Source organism: Leptonychotes weddellii, chromosome 6 (genome assembly GCF_054177405.1).
Source record: "Leptonychotes weddellii isolate Sample4059 chromosome 6, ASM5417740v2, whole genome shotgun sequence".
Classification (NCBI taxonomy): Eukaryota; Metazoa; Chordata; class Mammalia; order Carnivora; family Phocidae; genus Leptonychotes; species Leptonychotes weddellii.
In genome coordinates this window covers 132,375,098-132,384,144 of record NC_138374.1, presented here as the reverse complement: position 1 = coordinate 132,384,144, position 9,047 = coordinate 132,375,098, and the positions used below count along the sequence as shown (strand labels likewise).

General features: G+C 43.9%; 1 long non-coding RNA gene across 1 annotated transcript; it reads right to left on the bottom strand.

Moving 5' to 3' along the window:
- Window positions 1-4,835: 4,835 nt before the first annotated feature.
- On the bottom strand, window positions 4,836-5,837 carry LOC145722075 (uncharacterized). The gene is made up of 2 exons (XR_014146107.1): window positions 5,049-5,837; window positions 4,836-4,955 (listed from the first exon to the last, which is right to left on the bottom strand). It is a non-coding gene; the product is annotated as an uncharacterized LOC145722075 (long non-coding RNA).
- Between the last annotated feature and the right edge of the window lie 3,210 nt (window positions 5,838-9,047).

The window sequence follows — 9,047 nt, the reverse complement described above, 5'->3', positions numbered from 1 at the left end:
GGGGGGGGGAATCAGAGGGGGAGAGGAACCATGAGAGACTATGGACTCTGAGAAACAAACTGAGAGGGTTCTAGAGGGGAGGGTGGTGGGGGATGGGTTAGCCTGGTGATGGGTATTAAAGAGGGCATGTATTGAATGGAGCACTGTGTGTTATATGCAAATAATGAATTCTGGAACACTACATCAAAAACTAATGATGTAATGTATGGTGAGTAACATAACATAATAAAATTAAAAAAAATTAAAATAAAAAAACCCAGCCAAAAATAAATTTAGATAGTTTCCTTATTTCTCTTTAAAAAGACTGCTTACAGTACTATTCTATGTGGAAAATCTGTTAGAGAGGGGTATGATATGCAGCCTCTCCAAATCTTACTTGGTTATAGATGTCTTTTTCATGGAATACTTCAAAGGACTCTGTTATATAGAATACAGGCTACAAAATGCTATTATAAAGTATCCTCCTAGCAAGATTTTGCTTAAAATTACAGGAACTCAGATATTCCTTCAAAAACTCCCATAAGAGAGGGGTAATATTTTTGATGATCCAAAGCTACTTGTGCCAAGGACAGTGTGATTTACGTACTGGAGGAAGAAAGGACCCATGAGCTGTCATGAAGGATGAGGAGGTATTTGCCAAGTGGACAAAGCTCTAGTATTTATTTGAGATCATTTAATGTGTAAAGACATCATCATCAGAGAAATTTCACAGTTACAATCAGTGGAGATTTTGTGGCCGATTCAATCTGATAAACATGTATTGCATTCCAATCACTGGAAAGAGCAGAACTCATGAAAACATGTTTACTGTCTTAGAGCAGTGGATAATCCAATGATGAGAAAGATATAAAAATTAACAAAGAAAACACATTTTATATATGCTATTAGTAGAAGTATAAGGTGCTATATATAAGCACAGAAGAAAGAGACTAACTTTGCTTTAGTTGAGTGAGTGAGGGGAAGGATCGGGCGACGATGGCTTCCAGTGGTGGCGGTCGATGGAATTCTATTATCTTTCTCACTTCAGACTGGTAGCGGAAGTAGGACAGACTTGCAGAGTGACATGAATGAAGGCTGAGCGAGGGTAATCACACTTTATTACCCTTTGGATGACACATTTGTACCCCTTTACTTTTTTTTATCAAGACTTCATGGACAGGATTAACAGGGGAAAAATAGAGGAAGGAAAAAGCCTTTTCCGTCAGTCTTTGGAATTTAAGATCAGTAAAAGGGAAGATTAGGCAGAATTGTTTTAGAGTCTCTTTGCTTCAGTTTACTGGTGGGAGGGAAAAGGGTTCTGTCAATCTCATGTAATGTGCCCTGAAATTTTTAGTGTTTTATGCTTTTCAAATTAGTTTTGATTACTCAGGAAAAAATTATTGCCACCTTCCTTTGCGTGGTGTCCTGTGCGTTAGGAAGGAAATAGAGTCCTAGGGAGTTTGTACCGCATAGAACCCAGTCTCACTCTCTTGGTTACAGAGACAAAACTGGGGTTTGGAGAGAAAAGTGATTAGCCAGAGTCCTGCGTTTAGACCTAGGGAAAGGTAGGAAGACAGCCTGTGTTTCAGAGGGCTCCTTGTGACTGTTCTCTGGCCCACACCTCCTGGAGACCAGGCAGAGGAGTATGCAGGGCAGAGGGGAAATGCTCACTTGGAACCTGTCCCCATCACCTTGTGTCTAAGCTAAACCACGAGTTCCTGGAGTCCTGCACTTCCTCCCAAATGGCCCAAAGCCTGGCTCTAGGGCCTGCAGGGTCCTGAAGGGTCCATCCTTCTGACAGTGGCCCTTGCTGTTGATGCAGGAGCTACTAGGCCTAAAGGGGGAGCTGTTTGCAGCAGGAGGGTATCTGCTTGGATGTGTGACCTAGGTGTTCACCTACCCATCTTTTTTTTTTTTTTTTTTTAAAGATTTTATTTATTTATTTGAGAGAGAGAGAATGAGAGAGAGCACATGAGAGGGGGGAGGGTCAGAGGGAGAAGCAGACTCCCCACTGATCAAAGAGCCCAACGCGGGGCTGGATCCCAGGACCCTGGGATCATGACCTGAGCTGAACGCAGATGCTTAACCAACTGAGCCACCTAGGCGCCCCCAAAGCCAGTTTCTCTTAAAAGTGTTCTTGATAAAAACAGTGGACTGTAAAATTATGAATTTTCTTGAATCTTAACCCTTCCATTGATGTCTTTTAAATACCCTATGAGTAATGGAAGGCCCTCTGCTGGGGTTGTCTCGAGGAACAGCACTTGTGTGAGATGGAAGATGAACCCCAACCTTTTTTCAGGAAACATGATTTTTACCTGAAAAAAATGACTGCCGTTTGGGTTTTTTTGCCTTAAGTCATGAAAATAAGTGTTAGGGGTTGTATCTGTTCTGTTGCCAATGGTTATTTACCAAAAAAAAAAAAAAAAAAGAACATACACAATATAATTAAGTATATGTATTCATACTATATATTCTGTGTATTAGTATTCGGTTTGTATGTATATATACAAATTGCAACACCCTGTGAGCATCTTTATCAGATGATGCTCAGATATCTCAGTCTCAGTTTGGTCCAAAGTGAAATCACTGTCTGGGAGACTGGGCTCCAAGAGAGTTCCTGGAAGGGGAATGGAGGGGCGTGAAGCGACTGGGGAGAGCCGTGCCCATAATAATCACACTTCAGAGGAGGCCATACTCTTTCATCCTTCCCAGGCCCCTTAGGATATTGTAATGGCAGAAATTTTTAAATCAAATTTGGTAGTATTCAGAAAAGAATAAAGCACAGTACTCCAAGCAACCCCTTGTCCAGGCAAATGCCCCAACCAAGGTACAGAGCTCTCCCCAGACCAACCTGCTGCCCTGTGTTCCTCCCCATGATCCTCCCCTGCACCCACACTTTGTGATCAGTGTCGATTCCCCTTGCCTCTACCTTCTCTCAAATCCCTCCTTCCTGCTAAAACCTTTGTTCAGATATACATCATCTCCTTCCTTGTTTCCTGGGTTTGACTCTGACTCTTTTTACACAGAGCTGATCATGTCACTCCCCAGGTTCAAATTCCACAGCAGCCTTGCAGCACCTGCAGGAAAAAGCCCACGTTCCTCAGCTGGTGTATCTGATAACTGCTTGGGCCTAGAGAAGAACTTGCTGCTCTATCCCACCTTACCTCGTGGTCTTAACTGTGTGCTTGCTGTTTTCTGAATGCACAGGCAGTTCAATGCCCTCTGCCTTTCCGTAGGATGTTCCCTGTCTGAAATATTTTTCTACTCATGTGACACATATGAAAACATTTTTTTCAGAACTCGGTGCAAGAGTCACATCCTTGTAGGCTGTGAATATTGTGACATAATAAGAAATATTTATTTGGTCTTTGCCCCTGTTTCCTGACACGGAACTCCTAAATCCCTTGGAATTTCCTAAGTGATAGGAGCATCTTTAGTTCTAATGAGGGGACTTTTGCAGGTCCCTGGATAGCTTCAGGTCACCAGAAAGACCACGCCATGATTAGAAGCCTAGAACTTTCAGCCCCACCCCCCAACCTCCAGGGAGGGGGTGAGGGGATGGAGATAGTTAATAACCAATAAGGCCTGTGGGCTGAAACCTCCAAAAAAATCCTCTAAATGATGGAGTTCAGGGAGTTCCTGGGTTGGTGAATGCATCCACAAACCAGAAGGGTGTTGCATCCCAGCTCCAGGGGCACAGAAGCTCCTGTGCTCAGGATGCTTGGACCTTGCTCTCTAGGTCTCTTCATCTGGCTGTTCATTTGTATCCTCAGTAATAAATTGATAATAGTAAGTAAAGCACTCTCCTGAGTTCTGTGAGATGTTCTAGCAAACTATCGAACCTGAGGAGGGTATTGTGGGGACGCTGGCTCAGAGTCATTCAGTTAGAAGTGCAGGTGGCAAGCTGGGACTCGAGGCTGGCATCTGAAGTGGGGGCAGTTTTATGGGCCTGAGCCTTTAGCCTGTGGGGTCTGTGCTAACCCTGAGGAGTTAGTGTCAGAACTGCATTGAATTGTAAGACAGCCAGTTGCTGTCTGGAGAGTTGGAGAATTGGTGGGTGTAGGATATTTGGTTGTTTTTCTGTAATCCCAGTATTAGCAATATGTTTTTAAATAAATAGCGTCAAGTACTTTTCTGACTTTTGTGGCACTACAGGCTAAAGAGAAGAAGTCAGTATATCTGAAAGATATGGAGAAGAAAATGGACGACAAACTTGAATGACTTCTTAATTTTGCCAGATTTCCCTATGTGTGTACCTTTCCCTTTACGTGGGCAATTGGAGATTCCACTGTGTAGCCTGGAGTTGTGTAAGTTATGAGGAGAATGGCCTTGAGCTTGTGGTATATGTCAACAATCCACATAAATGACGAATTTGCTATTACTTTGCTTTTTAAAGCTGAGTCACTTTGCTTAGAGAAGACTTGGCATTGAGGCACTGGGCTAGGGATGGGGTCAACTTCTGTGGATTGAAGAGAACCTGAGAGGGTCAGTGGGGGGGGCAGGTGTACACTGAGATGGACGGGGGGAATATGCCTGATGGTCCAAACTGTTTTTGTGAAGTAAGGTGTCAGCTTTCCCTTAACAAAGTGAAGAGGTGATTTAAGGAAGAATTAATCTTTAATTTTATGGAATAAATGAGGTGGGAGTGTATTTAGGCCAGTAATGAGAGAGAAACACAAATGTTGCTAACTACCACTTACCAGGTTAGAGCATTAATGAATCAGTTCTGCATGATGATCTTAAGTGTTAGGCACAGGGAAGTCTTATTATCACAGTTTTTAGAGAGGGAAATTGAGGCTTCGAAGAAGAAGTTGACTTGTTTAAGGTCACACAACCAATTCATGGCAGCTGTAAGAAGACAGCTCAAGTTTTTACTTCAGTCCCTTTAAGTGTGCCTTACTGTTTCCTCAGTCCCGGCGCTGTGTTCTCCCACATGCCAGAGCCTGGGAAGTGTGAAACCAACTTGTAGGATGTTCCTGAGGGAGATATTTGTGTGTAGATAATAGCCTTGGGAACCAAAACAGAAAACCAACAGAACAAGACAACAGGTAAAATCTAAAGGCACCCACCTCCTGACAATGTAGCTACATCGTCTCAGATGATAAGGACAATGAGTTCTGCACCTCAGTTCCCCCGTGGGCTCTTCTTCAGGAAAAAATGCTCCATGGTGCATTTTATGTGGCTAAAAAGCCAGGCAGAGAGTCCTGCAAAGACAGAGCCACAGTTTACCTTGGCAGGCTCAGCTTTGTGAGGTGTTGCCTCAGTCCAGCTGTCTCAGACATAATTTCTTTCAATTCTTCCAAAGAACTTTACATGGTAGATTGTATTCATCCCATTTCAGATAGTGACATGAGTGTGGACATGGAGATAGAGTGTCCTCTGAGCTGAGGTCCCAGCATACAGTGTTAGTCACAGCTCAGAGGGGCTTGACCTCTGTAAGGAGGGACATAGGACCCAATGAGATGTTGTGGGTTGAATTGTGTCCTTAACCCAGAACCTGTAAATGTGGCCTTATTTGGAAATGGGGTCTTCATAGATGTAATCAAGTTAAAATGAGGCCATCCTGGATTAGGGTGGTCCCTAATCTAATGTGACTGGTGTCCTTATAAGAAGAGGGCAATTTGGACACAGACACACAGGGGGAATGTCATGGGATGATGGACACAGAATCTGGAGAGATGGGTCTAAAGGCCAAGGAGCACCAAAAATTGCCAGCAATCATCAGAAGCTAGAAGAGACAAGGAAGGATTCTCCCTAGAGGCTTCCAAGGGAGAGTATGGTCCAGCTGACACTTTGATTCAGACTCTCATGCCCAGAACTGTGAGAGAGTATATTTCTGTCATTGTAAGCCCCCGAGTTTGTATTTTGTTATGGTGGCCACGTGAAACTAATAAATCGGTATATTCTTTTTTTTTTTTAATTTTTTTTTATTCTTATGTTAATCCCCATACATTACATCATTAGTTCTAGATGAAGTGTTCCATGATTCATTGTTTGTGCATAACACCCAGTGCTCCATGCAGAACGTGCCCTCCTCAATACCCACCACCAGGCCAACCCATCCTCCCACCCCCCTCCCCTCTAAAAATCGGTATATTCTTAAGAGGTTTTGTTGGATGGGAAATGGCAGCTGGTCCTTAGGCTGGGATATCATGCTTCTACTAAGTGGAAATATGGAACCAGTAGAGCAAGCTCCCTGTCACCTAGAAGACAAAATTGAAGTTCCATGAGGTCCTTTAAGATCTGGCTCCTAGCTACCTGTCCAGCTTTATTTTGCCACTCCCTTATGCTCTAGGCACACTGACCAACCCATGTTCCCCAAAAAGCCACACTCTTTCAAACCCCAAGACAACTCACACTGTCCGCTCTTCTCAGAATGCCCACTTCTCCACTTGTCTCCCTGGTGAGGGCCTCCCTATGTTGTCAAAAACCGACCTGCATGCTTCGGAGCCAAAATATAACTGAGGGAGTTTGGGAGACAGAGGAACAATAGCTTTATTGCTTTATTAGGCAAAGGAAGCTGCAGTAGGCTATGGCCTACAAAAAACAGCAAGTCTGCCTGGAGGAAGGTGCTAGGGGTTTTCAAAGGGAAATACAGGATCTAGCTGGTTTTGACAGGAATCATCTACTTGCTTCCAACCTTTGTCTTGTCTTCAGGGTGGTACTGGGTTCCTGAAACAAAAGGCTAAGAAGGGAGGAGGGGAGGTTTGCCGAAGAGAGGGAAAAGGTTACCTTCGAAATCAAGCTTCCCTGAAGCATTAGTGCAGACATTTTGATTTTTGTTCAACTTTATGCTTTTAAGTGATTTCACCTACTCTGTATGTCCAGCTCAAGCTGATCACCACCTCTGCGAAGGCAGCTTCCCCTGACTTCCTACACAGACACTGCCCATGTGTCCCCCTGACAAATTATCATAGCAGTTGTAACATTTCTTATTTTTCTATTTAACAATTAACTTTTGTGTTAACACCTTCAAAGGACTCTCGTGAAAGGCAGATGATCAGAGTCTTCCCAGAAGTGGGCTTGTGCTCTAGACTTTCCCACCTGAGTGAAGGTTGGGTAGAAGTCAGTGAACTGATTTCTACAGGTAAAAGATACAATATTACCCAGCTCCTGAGAATCCATACAGCTTCTCTAACTCAGGACCCTCAACCAGGGCACGACTGATATCGGACAGGATAGTTCTTTGTTGTAGGGGTTATTTATGTGCATTGCCCCTCTGGTCTCCACCCACTAGATGCCAGTAGTATTCCCCCACTGAAAATGGCCCCAGACATTACCACACGTCCCCTGGAGGGCAAAATCACTCTGATTGAGAGTCGCTGATATGAATGATAGAGACAGTGGTTAAAAAGCCAGACAGTAGACCGAAAGCAGGGCAGAGGATGAGCTATTGACCCTTCCACATTTTAATACGGAAACCATCCTTAAGTAAGGCCACGTGGGCTCATCCAGCCCTGAGTTTCTAGCCCAGCTCGGCTGCTTAATAGCTGTGTGATTCTGGGATATGTTGTTTGCCTCTATGCTTCCTGATTTCTCATCTGGGTTATTGACAGGATGGACCAACTGAGAAAACATCCGAAGTGCCTGACTAAAGCCCTGCACATAGTGGGTTCTCAATAAAAGTCATTTCCTTTCATCTTGCCCATTGCATTGGGCATGGATACAAGAGGAACCCCAGAGAACTTGATGCTCTGTTCCTGGCAACATTCACCTGTGATGAATAAGCAACTCAAGGCGAGAGTTCTCTATTTGCACGGCAGAGAAGGGGGTAGGTTGAGGATGGTAGTGGTGATGCCTGGTTGGGCAGGTAGGGATGCCAGGCATTAGAAACAGAAGCAAAAGCTGTTTGGGGAGCCTTGAGAAATGACAATCTGAGTCACAGGGAATTAGAAGCAGCAACATGGAGAGGCGCTTAAATTTAATTTACAGGGAGAAAAGCAAGGCACAGATGAACATTGCTCCCATGACATGCACTCGTAACCCTCTGACAAGTCCAATCTGAGGTTGGGTGTGTAACCTGTGGTCCCACATATAACTTCTTTTGTTCCATTTGCACTTGAGTGGGAGCATGCCATATGGTGCCACTTGCGAAAGGAGTTTTGGGGGCAGGTGCTAATCCAAGGTACTGCCCCCATCACACCCACACACTACATACACACGCATGTGCATGCATGCACACACACAGTCTCCCTCCCCTGGGCAGAATTGCTATATTAGGTGGGACCTGTGAGCCCAAGGCACAACAATAAAACAGTAATCATTGGAAAATGAATGCATGAAACAATGCAGACACACTGCTCTACTTACCTAATTACTTTGCTCTTGAGATATTTTTGTTTAAAGCCACTGAGATAAGAGTACCATTGCCATAGCAACCTCCCGTTGGATGGTGTTCGGCATCTCCAAGCAGATTAAATCGCCCACAATTCCCATCAGCAGTGCTCTAGTGGCATCATTTCTAATAGCCTGGTGCATTTTCCCACTTGATTTTTATAAAGTAGAATGGAAACTGGATACCCACTGGCAAAAAGGCCCAGCCATTTCTATGTGGGTCTCTAACGAGACTTCAAAGAGACCTCACTTCAGAGAACAGCTGTGAGCTATCAAGGGAAGCACAGGGATTGGAGTCAGAAGATCTGGACTCCAACCTGACTGGTAATTACTTACTAGCAATTACTTAACTAATTATTAATCTTCAATAATTCCCTAACTTGGGCTCTCTGGACTGTATTTTTTTCCTCATCTGAAAAAAGACTTAAAATTGTTTTTCTTCCCCTCATGCCACCCCCAGACCAGAGCTTGCTCTGAAGGCTACAAAAGAAGGTGCATATGACAGCACATGGGTGCTGTGCTGGGTCAGGAGGAAGGACATGGATTTTCTGGGATTTGAGCCAGTTTTCAGAACCTCCAAGACATGACCCATGCATGTTTCCTGATTTCTTGCAGATCTCTAAATATCTCTCACATTGTGTTGGTGTAAGCTTTATAGAAACCATTCCTTCCTTTCCTGATTTTTAACCAGAGAGACTTCTGATCTAGAGAGTAAAATTTCATAGAGAATGAGA